General features: G+C 38.8%; 1 protein-coding gene and 1 pseudogene across 1 annotated transcript in view; both read right to left on the bottom strand.

The window, feature by feature from the left end:
* cacna1c (calcium channel, voltage-dependent, L type, alpha 1C subunit) overlaps positions 1-20903 on the bottom strand; it is a 667856-nt gene that overhangs the window by 269472 nt on the left and 377481 nt on the right. The window lies entirely within an intron of this gene.
* Positions 5199-5316, bottom strand: LOC129409077 (5S ribosomal RNA; annotated as a pseudogene).

Below are 20903 nucleotides of genomic sequence, written 5' to 3'. Positions count from 1 at the left end.
TCTATTGTCTAAATAAAGTGTTTTTTGTTACTATCATCATGGAATCGGAATTGAATATCGAGTCCTTAGTATCGAAATTGAGTTTGAACTTTTAGTATTTTGAATGTATGGTACTACACTGGTTCATCAGCCAGTTTCACTTCATGGAAACCGTCTGACCTCGCAGCATTAGGATTCGTTCTCTCAGTGGTAGGCAGGTGCTTTTTTTTATTTAACCAATTGCTGCTGTTTGGTTGTGACGTATGTAATGCGCCAAATCCTGTAGGAAGAAGGGCAATAACGTCTTACCCCTTGATAAATTCACTAAACATTCTCTTTGTTCCGGCTTTAAATTCTCGGGAATCATTGCCAACACAGAATGTCTGCCTTCGTCTACATCCATCTCGATGCTTTGTTTACTGTTGTGCTGTTCCACAAAACGACCCAGACAGACACTTGAGTTTGACGTCATGACTTCACAGCTCTTCTCTGATTGGCCGGTGCTCGATCTACAACTTCCGGGATTCTTGCAAACCGTCTAGTGTATTCCGATTCCTGACCTAGTCGCTGGACAGAAATAAAATTGAGCGGAGGAACTAGGTGGCGCCAGCAGCTGTCATTACATTTGCCAGTTATTAAATGTTCATTATGTAACTTTTCTCTTTTGCTATTGCTTAACCTTGAATGTTCCACAGTATGGCATTAAACTGATCCAAAGAGACAAGCAGGCGATGCTACAAAGCCAAGTTACAGGTCAGATCTATGGAGACAGTAAGAACGCATTTGTTTCATTGCATTTTTGAGCATTAAAACAGCTCACTGGGATAAAATGCAAGTCATACTGTGGAACATTCCGGTAAAGCAATAACATATCTCCGTGGAGACACCGGAAAAAGTGACAGAGAGCAGCTAAGTACTCTGAATTCCTTCAAAACGTTACTCAAATAAATGTAACCGAGTAAAAGCAGCTGAGTAAAAACGATCCTTATGCTTCCAGATTTCCACAGATTTGATCCTAATTCGATTAAAATACGATTAATGGAACAGCCCTCCTCCGTCTCATCTGCACAGACCACACATCCTCAGTGACACAGAGAGAGACGTGAGAATGAATGATGGCTAGAATCAGCTTAATGACATTGTTCCATCTCTTCTTGTTCTCTTCCCTTCCTCTTTCTGCCTCTCCTCTTGCGGTTTCGCTCGCTGTGGTCTGCTCCCGCTGTGCGCCTATGAGCTCAGACATGAATCATAATGTTTAGTACAATAAAGTCTGCAAAATGTGGATGGACAGCAATGGGAAATGGGGAAAAATTACACAAACGTAAGGAAGTAGGGTTGTAAAAAGTCGGCCTGTACATAAGAATCTTAAAGGTTGTATAGAGGATTTTTTAAGGGAAGTGAAATACAGCGACCGTCCTTTTTCAGTAGAAACATCTCCTCCCGCCTCTTTACTCTAGAAATCACGTTTGTTTACATCCAGTGCATGTTCAGAATTACTGCCATCGCTGGAAGAAATCTCCAAGAATCACCTCAGTTTGTCTTCGATCCTTTTCCTCTTCTCTTCTTCTTTCAGCGACCTCAAAAACCGACTTTCTTTTGCAGTGAACTGGTCATGGATTCTTGTCGGCCGTCGCGACAAACTTTGTGCGAATTGTGAGGAAGCTACAGTTTGAAAAAGCCTCTAAGAACCGCTGCATAAACCAACGTAATCCCCACACGTAGGGAGTTTGATTGACGACCTAACAGCGAATAGACAAAGAGGTAGCCTTGTTTTCTATTGGCTCATGTTTATCTGGCCTCACTACATCCACAGTTGATAGATTTTCATTCTTTTTTTTTTTGGTCATCATGATTACAAAGCTGCTGCGTCTCTGTAATGGTATTTTAAACTTTCAATGACAACTTGAAACTAAAAAAATAATCCTCCATACAACCTTTAAGTATAATCAACACAGAAGCCCTAATGAACCTAACTGGATTATATTAAAGCTATAATAAAAATAATTACATAAATAGGACCTTTCCTGAGTAGTTTTAGAACGATCTTGATCTTAATATGAAGTTTAAGTCTAGAATAGTCATACTAATAAACAAATACAGGTCTGTACAAAAGAATCTTAAGTACAATCAACACAGAAGACCTAATGGACCTGCTCAGACTATACTTAAACTAGTATAATAACAAACAATTACATAAATAGGACCTTTCCTGAGTAGTTTTAGAATGATCTTGATCTTAATATGAAGTATAAGTATAAGATTATCATACTAATAAACAAAAAATAGAGGTCTGTACATAAGAATCTTAAGTATAATCAATACTGCAGTCCTAATTAACCAACTGGAACAATACTAAAACTAGTATAAAAACTATTCCTGAGTAGTTTTAGCATGATCTTGATCTTAATATGAAGTATAAATATAAGATTATTATACTATTAAACAAATAGAGGTCTGTACATAAGAATCTTAAGTACAATCAACACAGAAGTCCTAATGAACCTAACTGGATTATACTAAAACTAGTATATAAAAAAGAACAACAGCAACAATAATTACATAAATAGGACCTTTCCTGGGTAGTTTTAGAACAATCTTGATCTTAATATGAACTAGTATAAGTACAAAATTACCAGACTAATTAAAACAAATACAGGTCTGTACATAAGAATCTTAAGTACAATCAACACAGAAGACCTAATGGACCTACTCAGACTATACTTAAACTAGTATAATAAAAATAATGACATAAATAGGGCCTTTCCTGGGTAGTTTTAGAACAATCTTGATCTTAATATGAAGTTTAATTATAGAATAGTCAAACTAATAAACAAATAGAAGTCTGTACATAAGAATCTTAAGTATAATCAACATGGAAGACCTAGTGATCCTACTGGGACTATACTAAAAATGGTATAAAAACTTTTCCTGAGTAGTTTTAGAATTCTCTTGATCTTAATATGAAGGACAAGTATAAAGATTGTCATACTAATAAACAAATAGAGGTCTGTACATAAGAATCTTAAGTATAATCAATACTGCAGTCCTAATCAACCTACTGTAACAATACTAAAACTAGTATAAAAACTTTTCCTGAGTAGTTTTAGAACAATCGTGATCTTAATATGAAGTATTAATATAAGATTATCAAACTAATAAACAAATAGAGGTCTGTACATAAGAATCTTAATTAGAATCAACACAGAAGACTTAATGAACCTACTCGAACTAGACTAAAACTAGTAGAACTTTTCCTAGTTTTAGTTTTCCTACTTTTAGAACAATCTTGATCTTAGTGTGAAGTTTAAGTATAGAATAGTCATGCTAATAAACAAATAGAGGTAGGAACATAAGAATCTTAAGTACAATCAACACAGAAATCTTAATGAACCTAACTGGATTATGTTAAAACTAGTATAAAATACAATTACATAAATAGGGCCTTTTCTGAGTAGTTTTAGAACTATTCAGAAGTATAAGTATAAGATTATGATACTAATAAACAAATAGAGGTCTGTACATAAAAATCTTAAGTACAATCAACACAGAATGGACCTACAGGGACTATACTAAAACTAGTATAATAAAAAACAATTACATAAATAGGACCTTTCCTGAGTAGTTTTAGAATGATCTTGATCTTAATATGAAGTATAAGTATACAATTATCAGACTAATAAACAAAATACATAAGAATCTTAAGTATAATCAACACAGAAGTCCTAATTAACCAACTGGAACAATACTAAAACTAGTATAAAAACTTTTCCTGAGTAGTTTTAGCATGAGCTTGATCTTAATATGAAGTATAAATATAAGATTATCATACTAATAAACAAATAGAGGTCTGTACATAAGAATCTTAAGTACAATCAACACAGAAGTCCTAATGAACCTAACTGGATTATACTAAAACTAGTATATAAAAAAGAACAACAACAACAATAATTACATAAATAGGACCTTTCCTGGGTAGTTTTAGAACAATCTTGATCTTAATATGAACTAGTATAAGTACAAAATTACCAGACTAATTAAAAAAAATAGAGGTCTGTACATAAGAATCTTAAGTACAATCAACACAGAAGACCTAATGGACCTACTCAGACTATACTTAAACTAGTATAATAAAAATAATGACATAAATAGGGCCTTTCCTGGGTAGTTTTAGAACAATCTTGATCTTAATATGAAGTTTAATTATAGAATAGTCAAACTAATAAACAAATAGAAGTCTGTACATAAGAATCTTAAGTATAATCAACATGGAAGACCTAGTGATCCTACTGGGACTATACTAAAAAATGGTATAAAAACTTTTCCTGAGTAGTTTTAGAATTCTCTTGATCTTAATATGAAGGACAAGTATAAAGATTGTCATACTAATAAACAAATAGAGGTCTGTACATAAGAATCTTAAGTATAATCAATACTGCAGTCCTAATTCAACCTACTGTAACAATACTAAAACTAGCATAAAAACTTTTCCTGAGTAGTTTTAGAACAATCGTGATCTTAATATGAAGTATTAATATAAGATTATCAAACTAATAAACAAATAGAGGTCTGTACATAAGAATCTTAAGTACAATCAACACAGAAGACTTAATGAACCTACTCGAACTAGACTAAAACTAGTATAAGAATTTTTCCTAGTTTTAGAACAATCTTGATCTTAGTGTGAAGTAAGAGTTTAAGTATAGAATAGTCATACTAATAAACAAATAGAGGTAGGAACATAAGAATCTTAAATACAATCAACACAGAAATGTTAATGAACCTATCTAGATTGTATTAAAAATAGAATAAAAATAACTACATAAATAGGTCCTTTCCTGAGTAGTTTTTTCTTAATATGAACTAGTATAAGTATAAAATTATGATACTAATAAACAAATAGAGGTCTGTACATAAAAATCTTAAGTACAATCAACACAGAATGGACCTACAGGGACTATACTAAAACTAGTATAAAAACTTTTCCTGAGTAAGTAAGTTTGTAATTTATATAGCGCTTTTCACAGACATTTGTCACGAAGACGCTTTACAGATCATTATTCATTCACTCCAAACCCGGTGGTGGTAAAACCGGCTGCCAACCTGCACCTTCGGCCCCTCCGACCACCACCATCACTCACGCACACACCACTTTTACACTAGGCAATGTGGGTGAAGTGTCTTGCCTAAGGACACAACAGCAGCTTTGTGCAACTGGCGCTTCCCTGTGGCACCTGATTTTCCCAGCGGTCTCCCATCCAAGTACTAACCAGGCCCAGACCTGCTGAGCTTCTGAAATCTGACGGGATCAGTCTTTAACAAGTCGGTATGGCCACGAATTAGTAGAGTATTTTTGGATACATGGACCACGATACGATACATATCTCAATACAACGCACTTTCAATTCAACTTCAAATCGATTCAATACGGTTCAATAAAAAATAAAGGCTAAATCATGGTTGTGACACTAAAAGTCTTTGTTAAACCACGTCTCGTGCCAAGTTCATATGAAACACAAACATTTAAATCATCAAAACAGTGAAAATGTCAAATGTGTCAAATAAACGAGTTTCCTTCCACTAAACAAACAACAAAACTGTAGTGCTGTAACAAAATAATGAAGTAAAATACACCAAAAAATACTCTACTCAGCAGCCCACGGTATTGCTACGGTATCGGTATGTTAACTCTTTCCCCCATGAAGACGACATTTGACGACCCCCCCATACCCTTAATGACGACTTTTGACACCTCCGCTGTATCACTAAAGACGTGATTTGACGACCTTTAGAAATGGCTCGGTTTTTCACATTTAAACAGAGACTGTGATAGGTCGGGGCCACTACAACCCACACTAGACTGACCAATAGGATTCAAGGATATGTTTTCGCCGATTTTTTCCGAAGTTAATCGAAGTAGTGACGATGGTAGCTTCCGGAAAAAACACAACACGAAACACGTGTAATGGAAAGATCGCGGCGCTGCGGCGCACAGTTTTAGAAATAATGAGGAGCGGATGTATTTTATGGATAAGTTTAGAGAAAGTGACTTTTCTAGATTTCAAAGTGATGATGAGGGTGATTATAAAGTGGAAAACAGCGATAGCGACGGACTTACACAGAGTGAATCTTACAAAGATGAGAATGCCGCTGATGCGTCTGTGTGGAGTCCTGCGATATCCAAACAAACTATCCGGGCTTTATACTCGATTATGAACCAAAATTGCCCTGAAATCACTCGTGGAAGTCTGTTTTCTTTTATGCAAGTTATGCTCTATGGGCAGCCCTAGTAACATATGTATGGGTTGTTCCTAGTAGGCGTCCATCGATATTTTTGCACATTCCTAGTTACAGACCGAGGATCCCCAAAAGAAGCAACCAACTGAGGCACAGAAATGATGTAAAATTGTATGTGTTTTTGTATTTGCCTTTGAATATAATCGCTTGACTCCATATGTGAGCCATTTGTGAACTTTACTAATGACTTTTTAAAAAAAATATACTTTTTATTTATCCAGTTTTTCAAGTTTTGCATAATAAAGTACAAACAAAAAATACAACCAATACAAAGCTTGGGGCGCTGTTCCACTGCAATAAGGATGTTGAAGTGTGAATCAAGTCTATTTTTATTTACATTTCAACCATTTTGTCCAGCGTTTAGTGAAGAAATGTCCTTTGATTCGCCGAAAAAACATCAGTCAGTCGTTCCATGGAATATACTGATTCACTGTGTTTTTGTCCAAATCTTAAAAAGGTATCTGTCCGCTTTTTCCATCACCTCTCCAGGCCGACTACAACTAACTCCTAATTATTTATTTTAGTACAACCCCACGTAACACACAGTACTACCTTTCACTCCGCAGTTACTCACCATAACACACTCAACATCCTTCAAAACCACATGTTCGGCCTCTCCTCTGTTTTCGCTCTCTATTAAAACTTTCTTGGCAAACTCCGAGTATTTCCTGCGTTACTGTTATCTCTCGTATAAAAACGCAGCACCAGAGTCTTGTTAAAAGCCAAGGTTTTCTCCACGCCAGCATTGCTTTTTGATTGAATCATTAGATTGGCTCTGAGCTAGTTTCGTGTATGCGTGTGTGTGTGTACAAGTGTGTATTTGTGTGTGTTAGCCCCTCGTTAACTTGTGCTGTTGTGATGTGAACCCCCGCTGTGTCTGGCATGTTGTCCAGCTCTGCAGCCTTATATTCTTTCGTCATTTTCACGCCTGTTTCTTTCTGTTTTTTTTGTTTTTTTTTCCTTCTTCTCTCTCGTTTTTCAGTTTTGTATTCGCTGGACGCCTAATGGACTGCAGGGGTTGGACGAGTGACTTGTGTAATCTCGTGCTAATCAGATTCTGTCACATGTGTTGAAAACCATCGACGTTATAACGATCAGACGTGCTGTTTGGTGCGGACGCGAACAATCCAAGTTAGCCGAGGAGTTCTGCAGCCAGGCCCTTGGATTTTCTCCGTTAGAGACCACTACATGTGTCTTTATAATGATTCACTTTATCACTGAAGAGGCCATATTTTTACATTTTATGACTGATTTTTTTTGTTGTTTTTTTTCAATTACGATCTTGGAAATCATCTAGAGTCATGCCCAACCTGTTGGTCCCAAAGATTCTCAGGTCCTAGTGCCTCCGCTCGATTTCATTTCTCTCCAACGACTAGGTCAGGAATCGGAATACACTAGACGGTTCGCAAAAAATTCTGGAAGTGCGAGTTCGGGCACCAGCCAATCAGCGAAGAGCCATGCATTCTGTGTTGGCAACAATTCCCGAGATCGAGGATTTAAAGCCCTAACAAAGACAATGTTTGGTGAATTTTATCAAGGGGAAAGATGTTATTGTCCTTCTTCCTGCGGGATTTGGGAAAAGCTTAATATACCAGTTAGTCCCGTTGTCGGCGCATTACATACGTCATGACTAAATAGCAGTGATTGGTTAAATAAAAAAAAAATACCCGCCTACTGTCGAGCGAACGAATCCTAATGCGAGGTCAGACGGTCTTCAATTTCCACCGTCTGAAATTGAGCCCCCTCTCAGATAAGGGGTGTGACAGGGGCTGAGGTTGGGGCTCGCAGTTGGTGGTCTGTAGGTTTGAGAGTCTGAGGCTCTTAGGGAGGATTTGAGAAACCGTGTCTGCCAGAGGTCAGCCTCCACTCAGGGGGGATAGGGACCGGCCCGCACCATCCGTACCCTGTGGAAGGGCTTCGTGGGAAGGCCATTGGGCCACGAAGCCTTGGATCAGGGTGACCACATTTCCATTTGTGAAAACCCGGACACCTTTACCAGGGGCGGGAGGTAGGACCTCGACATTGAGCTACCCTCACCTCGCAACCTGTGCACATGGCCTCCCACTTGTCTTGACCGGGACAGAAAATGGAGAATTTCTTGTACAAGTCGTTGTTAAATGCACATTTGAGCTTCGGCATGTTGCAGACTGACCAACTGTTTGTGTCTGATCGCTCCTTCTGAGTCACAGAGAGACGTCTACGAGAGACGCTCAGTTTAATGGCCCAATGAAAGATCATGAAAACATGGACATCACTTCACTTTAAAAAAAAGAAAGGCGCTCAGGACAGGACGCAAAAAACTGACATGGGGGAAAAATGGACGTTTGGTCACCCTACCTTGGATATACGTCAATCGGACCAGTTTTGGTTGGTTTCCAAGTGTGAAAGCAGAACACACTGAGGTCTATATGCCACATAATAACAGTTTTATTGCATTGTGTGAACCAAATAATTGAACTAGTGGTGTGAAAAAGTCCTTAGATGTGAATTTTAATGATGGGATGGTATGTTAATTTCTCATTATTTTAGAATTTTAAAATCATTATGGTTCTATAACAACTTTATGAACCAGAAAATAACTCCACTTTGCTCATAAGACAGAAACTTCTCGGGCAGAAGGATGTTGGTGTTGGTAGTGTGCGGGAAAGTAGGGGTCACTGGGAGAATCTTACGTGACATTATGAGGAGGGACTGAGCTGAAGGATTCGTTTACTGTGCATGTTTTGGTTTTCTTTGTATTTGTATATGATTTCTTTTTGTATTTTTTTTGTTTTTCATTCATTAATCTATGGAAGCCAGTAAATAAAAATATAAAAGCCTCGCAGAAAGTCATACATACATGTTTTAAAGTCATAATTACGAGTTTTTAAGTCTTAATTACGAGTTTAAAAGTCAGAATTAGGAGTTTTAAAGTCAGCTCTTAATACTTGAAATTTTCTAAAGATTTATGGGAAAAAACAGAGCGGGCAGTGATCACACGTGTAAGTGTGATCAAGAGAGGGAGTTTGTGGGAATTAATTTCTGTATTTTTAGTTTTTCATTCATGTTAATTCACCATGTAATGTGGAAGGGGTTCAATGTTCTTGTACATGCGTCATAAAGAGAAGTCAGTGTCTGAACTTTAAAATGTCAATGAGTTTGGGACATGTTCTGATGGACTTTGTGATGTATATGAGACATAAAGGGGGAGTGTCTGAACTCTTTAACATATGACTATCTGTGGTTACACTGTCTAGGTCAACATTTCTGTGAATTTCCTGTAAATACCAGTTACAGTTTGTCAATATTCTGACGAGATGGTCAGTATAAAGCTGTCAGCTCTTCTTGTACTAGGAGAGGTGACGTGGAGAGATGCTGTGTGAATCAACTTGAATGAAGAGATCTGTACCTGTGTGAGCCTAATAAAGAGACATGTTTGTGAACACCTTTAATCCTTCTGGACTCTCTTTTAAGGCTCTTTTCAGGCCCCTCCAGAAGAAGCTGACAGCAGTCTCTGTTGGGCTCCATTTGCTGATTCTCTCCAGTCACCTGAAGCTCGTGTATCTGCGGCTGTGAGGCGGAGGATGAGTGCGTGTGTTTTCTGGCTGGACGGTGATGTCACGGGGTTCAGCAGACAGCTACGGCACCCCGGAGAGGACAAACTGTACTGTCTGGACCTGGGACATTTACTATCACAGCGCTCACGCACAAACAGAGACACACACTCACTCACAACACACACACACACACACACGCATAAAGAAACACACTCACACAGTCAATCACACAAACACACTCGCACACGCAGATACACAGAGACACGTCCTTCAGAAGTCCCTGTGAGCGGAGCCAAGGACACAGTCGTGAGTGCATCTCCATTTAATCATTCAAAGAGTTAAATGACGTCAGCATGGGAAGAGGAAATCTAACTCTGTAGTTCAGTTACTCAATAAATCAGTGATAAAGACTGGACGGATTAAAACAAAAAAACAATAAATGTATGATAAGGATGGATATAAGTCAGGCTGTGCAGTTAATTAAATTTTAATTAATGAAATCAATGTTTAATCACTTCAAATGTCCTAAGATTAGAGCTGGGTATCATTAAGAAGTTGCCGATACGATACATATCTCGATACAGTGAGCTTTCGGTTTGATACGATATACGGTTCAATAAAAAATAATAACAAAATCATGGCTGTGATACTAAAAGTCTTTGTTAAACCACTTCTTGTGCAAAGTTCATATGAAACACAAACATTTTAATCATCAGAACAGTGAAAATGTCAAATCTGTTGCATAAACGCCTCTAAGAAAGCGACAAAACTGTAGCTGTAACAAAATAATTTAGTAAAATATACCAAAAATACTCTTGGAGATATATCGATACAGCAGTTCACGATATCGATACTGTTTCATCACCTTAAGCGGTACGATATATCGATATTTCAATATTTTTGCACAGCCTAAGATCAATTGCGGTTCCAGATCAGGTTCACACCCAATAATCGGTCGGTAAAAGCATGTGGTCTGGAGTTAAAATTTTGTATACACACATTTTTGGGGTTAAACAGCACTGATGAAATGCTTGATTTATGTTAAAACCAATTTTATTTGTGTTTTGTAGGAGGGAAAAAATCTAAATCAAGGATGAAAAAATGAATTAATAATTTGCCGTGTCACCCAGTCCTACAATCGATCTGTAGTCGGAGATAAGACAGCGGAGAGTTAGTAGTGCTGTGTGTATATAACATATTATTAATTACGCGAATGCACCAACAAATCCTCTTTTTGTGAAGCTAAAAGTACTAACATTTTTTGATCTTGTTGACTTAAGTACAGCCGTAGTGATGTACAAGATTTATAATCATCTGCTTCTTCTTTGTTTACAGGAGTTATTTGAGCAGAGAAAGAGTCAGTTTAACCTTAGAGCAGACATGTCAAACTCAGGCCCAGGGACCAAATTTGGCCCACGATATAATTATATTTGGGCCGCGAGATCATATCAAATATGTATTAGAGCTGACCCGCTGGCTACAGACTATAGAGACATTATTTATTTAAAATGTTGTTATTATTTTATATTATACTTGTTCTGGATTCAATGTTTAATCAAAACTATTACTAAACATTTCATTTAATAAGAAAAGGTTTAACATTACATATCTCGAAAGAAGAGAAAACATGCAGATATTGTTGAAAATTTTCAATAAATATTTAGTTTGGCCCACAACTTAGTCCCAGTTTTTAATTTTGGCCTCTGTCAATTTGAGTTTGACTCCTCTGCCTTAGAGGAATAGGTGTCTTTAAAAAAATAAGATAAGAACTAAGAAAAAAAGTAATTGTATTTCTGTTAGAGGGGATAATACATAGAATAACCTGAGTGATGATTTTAAAAAGTCTAACACTGTAGAAGCCTTAAAAAAGAGTATAAAGCTTTATGTTTTGAAAGATATAATGAGTTATGTATTAAATTTTATTTGCTTTACTTTATATTTTGTCTCTTATATATACAGTAAGTCGTAAGTGAAATTGTAAATGTTAACTTGCTGTTCATACACTGTTTTTTTATTGGAATTCAGTCATTGTTTAAAAACATTTGGCATTATAAGTACTAAATTGTACTTCAGCCTAAACCCTTTCGGTCACGGTGTATGGGATTATTGTCTATGTTTCTTTTTGTTTTGTTTTGTAGTGCTGCAAAATGACCGAATACACTTTAAGATTTAAGATTTAAGTTGGTTGAATTAATAACTTCTATGACTCATAACAAATACAAGCTAAATAAAGTGTTTCGTTGTGATATTTATATATTACAGCTCATGATTTTTATTTAATATTTTTTTAATTTGTAAGTGTTTGTGGTTTAACTCTTCAGTATTATTGTTTATCTTCTATTTTACTTTCGTAATATATCGCATTTCGACGTAATCAATAGGGAAAACTGGCTCTTACGTCCATCTGGAAGTACGAAAACAAAAAAGTTTAAGAGTTTGTACAAATATTAGTGCTAGTTTGTGTTAAAATCTGACATTTGAGATCCAGGTCCAGCTCCTGCTCAGTCCTCAGCCCTCTGCAGTCTCCCGCTTCAGTCTCTAATTGAAAACATGCTCCATAAATCCTTGTTTTCTTGTGTCTTGTGCAGTATTTTACAGTGTCTCTCAGCGTGTCCTTGTCATGTCTCTCATGTTTCATCTGTTTATTTGCTTCTTTTATGGCCTGTTCCTGTCACTGTCAATTTGTCGGTCTATAAATTCAAATTGCATATTTTGGTTTTAATTAGCGGTTTACAGTAAATCACAGAGTTGTTGTTGTGACATAACGCACGGACCACACTGCAGGAAACTCAACGTGTGGCTGTGATGTTAATGTTACACTTTTTAAACTTTACAAAAATAAAATAAAGCTTTTAAAAGACATATACAGTGGTTATCAAGTCCAAGTGGTACTCAAGGTCCTCGACAATCTTCTAGGACTATTCTAGACCCGCTTTAGGCCTGAGGAGTTCTGGTTTAGTCCTGGTTTAGTCCCAGTATAGGTATAGTCCTAGTTTAGTTCTCGTTCAGTCCTGGTTTAGTCATGGTATAGACCAGGTTTGGTCCTGGCTAGTCCTGGTTCCGTCCTTGTTTAGTTCTTGTTCAGTCCTTCTTCAGTCCTGGTATAGTCCCAGTTTAGTCCTGGTGTAGTCCTGGGTCCGTCCTTTTTTAGTTCTTGTTCAGTCCTTCTTCAGTCCTGGTTTAGTCCTGGCTTATTCCTGGTTTATCTTTAGTCATAGTTTAATTGTGTTTCAGTCCGGGTTCAGTCCTTGTTTAGTCCTGGTATAATCCTAGTTTAGTCCTGGCGTAGTCCTGGGGCAGTCCTTGTTTAGTCCTTGTTTAGTCCTTCTTCCATCCTGGTTTATTACTGGCGTACTCCTGGTTTATCTTTGACTTACTCCTAGTTTAGTCCTGGTATAGTTCTAGTTTAGTCCTGGTTCAGTCCTTGTTTAGTCCTGGTTCAGTCCTTCAATCTTATTCCTGGTTTATCTTTGACTTAGTCCTAGTTTAGTCCTGGTATAGTTCTAGTTTAGTCCTGGTTCAGTCCTTGTTTAGCACTTGTTCAGTCCTTGTTTAGTCCTGGTATAATCCTAGTTTAGTCCTGGTGTAGTCCTGGGTCGGTCCTTGTTTAGTTCTTGGTTAGTCCTTCTTCTGTCCTGGTTTATCTTTGATTTAGTCCTAGTTTAGTCCTTGTATAGACCTAGTTTAGTCCTGGTATAGACCTAGTTTAGTCCTGGTATAGACCTAGTTTAGTCCTGGCTAGTCTTGGGTCACTCCTTGTTCAGTCCTGGTTTAGCACAGTCTTATTCCTAGTTTATCTCTAACTTAGTCCCAGTTCAGTCCTGGTTTAGTCCTAGTTTAGTCCTGGTGTAGTCCTGGTTTAATCCTTGTTTAGTCTTAGTTTAGTCCTGGTTTAGTCCTAGTTTAGTCCTGATTCAGTCCTGTTTTAATCCTGGTTTAGTTCTAGTTTAGTCCGAGTTTAGTCCATGTAAATAATGACAGTAATGAAAAAGCAAATCCAAGCCAACGCGAGGAAACAACCTTGCAATCTCGTATCCAAAACATGCATTAAACCCATGTCCACCATGTTGCAGCTTGGTCGTATGTTTCTCCCAGCATGCACCTGTGTCTGTGTACGCCGCGCTCCATCTGCCGCTCCTCCTTCGCTCTCCCCGCCGCGCCGCACCTATTAGTTCTGCTTGCTTGGTGTTCGATGGAGCCTGTCCCATTGGCTCGCCCCCACGGAGACCCGGCGGGAGCCAACGTGGACGCTCAGATTCATCCATCACGCGGCAGCTGGCGGGAAACTGACCCCAGAGACGCGCGCCCGCTGCTCGCCGTCAACCAACACGGCCGCCGGGGCGCGAGCGAGCAAGGAGAGGAGATCCGAAAAGGCAGGTGCGGTGAGAGCGCGCTGTTTGACCGTTTGCAGGTTTTCACGCTTCGCTCGAGTCTCTTTTTTGTGCACTGGGAAGTCGCCAATACGATACATACCTCGATACAATGAGCTTTTGATTCGAAACGATATATTTCAATACGGTTCAATAAAACTTTTTTCCCTCGTGGCCACATTATCGCTCCTGACCGCGACGGGGGCCGGGGTCGGACTTCTACGACCCTGACGACGCAGATTATATTCTTTGAAAACCTCCACACTTTCTTTACATATCAGACAAACTGCACGCTCCTTTACACTGAACAAAAAGTCATTGGTGGACAAAGGTGCTAGTTCTAGTTCAGTCCTTGTTTAGTCCTTCTTCAGTCCTGGTTTAGTACCTACTGTCTTATTCCTGGTTTATCTCCTAATTTAGTTCTGGTTTAGTCCTTGTTTAGTCCTGGTGTAATCCTGGGTCAGTCTTTGTTTTGTTCTTGTTTAGTTCTTGTTTACTCCTTCTTCAGTCCTACTTTAGTCCTTGCTTAGTCCTGGCTAGTCCTGGTTCAGTCCTGGTTTAGTTCTTGTTTAGTTCCTGTTCAGCTCTTGTTTAGTTCTTATTTAGTCCTGGTTTAGTCCTGTCTTATTCCTGATTTATCTTTGACTTAGTCATAGTTTAATCCTGGTTCAGTCCCAGTTCAGTCCTTATTTAGTTCTTGTTTAGTCCTTGTTTAGTCCTGGTTTAGTCCTTGTTTAGTCCTGGTGTAGTCCTGGTTAGTCCTTGTTTAGTCCTTTTTTCATCCTTGTTCAGTCCTTGTTTAGTCCTTGTTTTAATCCTGGTTTATCTTTGTTTAGTCGTTGTTCAGTCCTTGTTTAGTCCTTGTTTAGTCCTGGTGTAGTCCTGGTTTAATCCTGGTTTAGTCTTGTTTTAGTCCTTGTTTAGTCCTTGTTCAGTCCTTGTTTGAACAAAAAAGTCATCGGTCAACTACTGTTCTTTGAAAACCCGGCACTTTCTGTCAATTTTTCGTACTTTAACACTTGCCATTTTTCTGTCCTTAACTGCACTACAGAACTCTGCTCATGCGTCGACTGTCACTTTTTGATCTCGAGTTTGTCAGGTGAAGAAAAATCTGTGGCAAATTCGACGGCAAATGTAAATACGTCATATAAGTATTTAAATATAAATATAAATTTTTTAATTACCCTGATCTATGGCAAAGGAGAAATTTAACTTGTTGACTGGACAAAAGTTTATTTGGCCGAACACGTTCCACAGCTCATTCAAGCTGCTACTTCAATTCTGGTCAGAATGTTGGTGGACATTTCCTTATATCTGCCTGCAGGGAGGAACTAACTAACTACTCTGAAACTACTCTGGAATTACTGTGAAACTACTCTGAAACTACTCTGAAACTACTGTGAAACTACTCTGGAACTACTGTGAAACTACTCTGGAACTACTGAAACTACTCTGAAACTACTCTGGAACTAGAAACTACTCTGAAACTAGAAAACTACTCTGAAACTACTAGAAACTACTCTGGAAACTACTCTGAAACTAGAAACTACTCTGGAACTACTCTAAAACTACTCTGAAACTACTCTGAAACTAGAAACTACTCTGGAACTACTCTGAAACTACTCTGAAACTACTCTGAAACTAGAAACTACTCTGGAACTACTCTGAAACTACTCTGAAACTACTCTGAAACTAGAAACTACTCTGAAACTACTCTGAAACTACTCTGAAACTACTCTGGAACTACTCTGAAACTACTCTAAAACTACTCTGAAATTACTCTGGAACTAGAAACTACACTGGAACTACTCTGAAACTACTCTGGAACTAAAAACTACTCTGAAACTACCCTGAAACTACTCTGGAACTAGAAACTATTCTGGAACTACTCTGAAACTAACACACGTAGTTGTTCACAGTCCACCAGCATTCAAACGGATTCTACCTACTAAAATTGTCCAGTCGACAAATTGAATTTCTCCTTTGCCACAGATTCTACCCGACGACTGAGGGATTTTTCACATACCCCTGGTTTAAATCATGGCTGTGATACTAAAAGTCTTTGTTAAACCACTTCTTGTGCAAAGTTAATACAAAACACAAACATTTTAATCATCAAAACAGTAAAAATCTACAAGTTTCCTTCCTCCAAACAAGCAACAAAACTGTAGCAGTAAGGACACATGTTTTTGGGCAATAAAGAACAACAACAAAATGTTTTTTTTTTTGGCTACAAATCTTACATGTCTGAAATTTTTGTATTATTGATTAATTTTAGGTCCACTGCTCTAAAATTTTATATAAAACCTGTCAACCCTTAGACCTGTTAGAACAAATTCTGAAATGCATCATGAGAATCTGAGCCTTAATTGAGTTCATTCAGTATTTTCTCTTAAAGATGTATTGAGTAACTTTTCTGGAGGAAAGTCCATCACCTGCTTGTTTCTATGGAGGTCACTGTTCTGCCTGAAATGTTCCACAGTGCGACATTAAGCAGCTCTACCTTATATATTTATTCAATTACAGGTGGTTTTATAGCTCAAAAATACTTGGAAAAACACTCGTTCTGACGGTGAGCGGGGTCACCTCTCCACAGATCTGACCTGTACCTTGGTCTGGTTTGGTCTCCATGGAGATAAAAAGGTTTAATACCATACTGTGAGACAATCTAGACAAAGCAATAACTCATTCTCGATATCTGGAAAATAAAATGCATTAAAAAAAAACAATAACCAAGGACAATACGTGTGTCCTGTGTGTTTGAAAGGAGAAATCCAGATTACGGAGCCATGGTCTGTACAGGACGGAGCCGATGGTAAACATAATCCACGAAGGCCACACGGGGTTAATAAGAATTGAACAAATGGATTTAGGAAAGGCTGCGTCTAATCCAGTAACATATGCAGAGCCAAACGGGGACGCATGTTATCGATGCGAGATTCTGATCTAATTCTGATGGAGAGGATCAGACAAGGACACGAGAGACAGAGAGAGAGAGAGAGGAGCACGGGACACGGAAGGAAAGTGGGACTAAAAACACCTCATTTCAGACAGAGACAAACTGGGCAGGACCTGGAGGACTAAAGAAGAGAGAGAGAAGAAGAAGAGGGGCGGGTCTGGAGGTGTAAGGAGCACTGTGATTGGTCAAACAGGTCCACATTTCAAGCTCGGCTCCTGCCCGTGTGTAACCGGAAACACCAGGGAAGTCCTGCGTGATGTCACCAACTACTTGAAACTGCAGAGGCCACTGAGGTCTGCGCCACAGAACTGTAATAAAATCTAGAAGGTGAACCCAAGATGACGTCGTATTGTTTTCAGTGGCTTATGTTCATTGGCCTAAGCTCCTCCCACCCGTGTGACGTCTGTCTGAGCGTTTGGACCAATCAGAGCGAGAGCTGCTAGGAGCTGGACTAATTTATGACTTTTTAGACTAATTGATTTATTTATGTTGTGAGGTTCTTTTTTTCAGACCAAGAGTTTGATTTCATACCTGACAGTTTCGACTGCTCACTAGAAAACTTGCTCTGAAAAAAGAACCTCATAACATAAATTATCTGAAGACCAAATGAACCTCATTCAACTTTGGGGCTAAAAGTTTAAAGAAAGTTTATGTTGTGAAAATAGAAAAGAATCACAACAAAATTCGACCTTTGTGAAAGTTGTGGATTCTTCGTCAGTCGAACATGGGTAGTTTGAATTACTAAAAAATGCATTGTGCTTCTATGTGGACATTTTTTCTGCGCCCAAGCTCCCGGGAGCTGCAGTACCTGGAGCGGCCACCAGTCTGTCTCAAGCCAGAACAGAGGGGGGAGGAGCTTATCCAGTTTTTATTATAAATCCATGGTTTGGACCAATCAGAGCAAGAGCTGCTAGAGCGGAGATAGCGCGGGCTCAGAGGCTAAGTCTTACAAAACTAACTTTAAGGTGCTTTGAGGATTTAAACATTTAAAAAAGTTTATGTTGGGAAAATAGAAAAAAAAATTCTACAAAATCTGACCTTTGTGAAAGTTGTCGTTGCCCTGTCAGCTGAACACGAGCAATCTGAATTCCCAAAAAATACATTTTATGCGTCCATGGAGAAATTCTTTCTGGGCCCAAGCTCCCGGGAGCTGCAGTACCTGGAGCGGCCACTAGTCTGTCATCCAGTTATTATTATAGATCCATGGTCTGGGCACACTTTTATTTACCTATAGTTTCTAATAAAAAAAATAATAATAAAAAAAAAAAGCTAAAAGGAAGAGAAGATAATGCTATTAAGGGCCTGTTTAAACAAGAACATTTGCAGGTAAAAACAACAACATATTTTATCCGAAGTGTTTTTCGTTTAGACGGTGATGGCATTTTTGGGGCTTAAAAACGCAAAAATCTGAAACCAACCTCCAGAGTGGAAAAGATGAACATGCTCCACCGTAGTGTTTCCTTCTACACTGCCCAAGACGCAAAACTCTGGTCAGATCTGCTCACGTCTCGTACACGTTTACGTCACATACATACAGAGCACAGAAACCTGGCATGCAAACCCAGTCAAATTCCACACACTTTTGCGTCACCGTATGCACGCAGATTTCCTCAAGAAAACATATATAAACGTATAAACGCAGAATAAAAAGTGAAGATGCGACGCCACTTTTGTGTATTCTGTTCAGACCGTCATCATATAAACTAAGGATGGGCATTCGATGAAATTTTCTTAATCGATCATCGGAAGAATTAACGATCGATTATCGATTAATCATTAACGTTTTTATATTAAAATGATCATCATTATTATTACTATCTGCACTACTAATCTGCATAAATAAATTCAACTTTATCACATATAAACCGTAACGACTCTAGAGCCACATCAGCCTGTTTGACATTATAATGTGTTTAATGCAGTTTTGCGCAAATATCATAGAAACAAAACTTAAAACCGTATCGCTAATTTGCATAAACTAAGCGAAGATAAAACTACAGCTCTTGTGTCGCTGATGTGGTTCAATTTCTGTCGGATTAAAAGACACGACTCAGGTGAATACAGGTTAGTGTGACCATATTTGCGTTTGTCAAAACCAGGACAGCGTACGGGGGGAGGGAGGTGGGGACTCGTCATCCACATTGTGCGACTCTCACCTGGAAAAACTTTTTCCCACTGGACACGAAACATATGTTCCTGCTTTGTTCACTGTGCACATGGACTCACACTTGTCCCGAACGCAACGGAAAGCGTGGAATTTCTTATACAAGTCATTGTTAAATACGCATTCGGCACTTTGCAGACTGACCCACTGTTTCTGTTTGTGTCTCGCTCCTTCTGATGCAGAGAGACACATGTACACACCTGTTTGGTCACACTACACACAGCAACCTACATTCAGTTTGTCGATTAAAATGAATGTAATCGATGAAATTCTTAATGATCAATTATCGATTAATCGATTAATCATGCCCATCCCTACTATAAACGTCACCTCAAACACCACACACACAGTTTAGTCGTGAAAAAGTTGATTTATTTCTAATTTAAGCTTCAAAGTGTAAGTCTGGACTGTGGTTAGAGAGATTCGACTTGGACCTTAAATCAAATTGCAATTAAACTTTTTTTTTTTTTGGAGTGTGGATTGAACTTACTCTAAAACTATCACAGAATCATGTTTATATGTTTGTGATTTTATATTTTCTTGCGTGGATCTATAATAAAAAGTGAATTAAACCCTCTGTCCGTGTGTGAGATTCACATTTGGTGATTTTTTTCCCACTGGTACAGGTCATGTCTCCCCAAATCCTGCGTGTGTGAGAGTTGTGTGTGTGTGTGTGTATGTGTGTGTGTGTGTGTGTGTGTGTGTATGTGTGTGTGTGTGTGTGTGTGTGTGTGTGTGTGTGTGTATTGTCCCTGTTGTTACATAAACAGTGTTATTGTGTGTTCTTGTGGATCTGGGCCGTGAGCTGCTGCACTGATGACTCACTGACGACATAGATTCTCCTCATCAGTCTCTCCTCGGTCTCCCTCTCTCTCTCTCTCTTTTCTCTCTATCCATCCCTCTTTTCTCTCTCTCTCTCAGCTCCTGCTCTGTTTTCTCTCTCTTCTGTTCATCTCTCTCCACTTTCACTTTCTGTTTTTCGTGTCCCCCTCTCTCTCATCTCTCCCTCTCGCTTCTTCTTCTCTCCTCCCTCTCTCTTTCTCTCCCCTTTCTCTCTCTTTCCCACTTTCTCTCTTCTCTCCTTCCTGTCTTTCTCTCCCCTCTCTCTCTTCTTCTCACTCTCTATCTTCTCTCCTCCCTCTGTCTGTCTTTCTCTCCCTCTCTCTTTCCAACTTTCTCTCCTCTCCTCCCTGTTTTTCTCTGCTCTCTCTCTCTTCCCCACTCTCTCTCTTCTCTCCTCCCTCTGTCTTTCTCTCCCCCTCCCTCTCTCCTTCCCACTCTCTTCCTCTCCCCTCTCACTCTTCCCTCTCTCTTTCTCACGCTCCTCTTCTCTCCCTCTGTCTTTCTCTCACCTCTTGCTCTTCCCTCTCTTTCTCACTTTCTCTCTTCTCTCCTCCTTCCCACTCTCCTTCCCACTCTCTCTCTCCTCTTTCTGTCTTTCTCTTCTCTCCTCCCTCCATTCCCCCTCTCTTCCTTCTCTCTTTCCCACTTTCTCTCTCTCTTCTCTTCTCCCTCTGTCTGTCTCTCCCCTCTTGCTCTTCTCTCTCTTTCTCACTTTCTCTCTTCTCTCCTCCTTCCCACTCTCTCTCTCTTCTCTCCTC

Source organism: Boleophthalmus pectinirostris, unplaced genomic scaffold (assembly GCF_026225935.1).
Source record: "Boleophthalmus pectinirostris isolate CB_2022bp ecotype Guang Dong unplaced genomic scaffold, ASM2622593v1 HiC_scaffold_18, whole genome shotgun sequence".
Lineage (NCBI taxonomy): Eukaryota > Metazoa > Chordata > Actinopteri > Gobiiformes > Gobiidae > Boleophthalmus > Boleophthalmus pectinirostris.
Note: the sequence above shows the minus strand (reverse complement) of the source record. Positions and strands in the feature narration are given on the sequence as shown.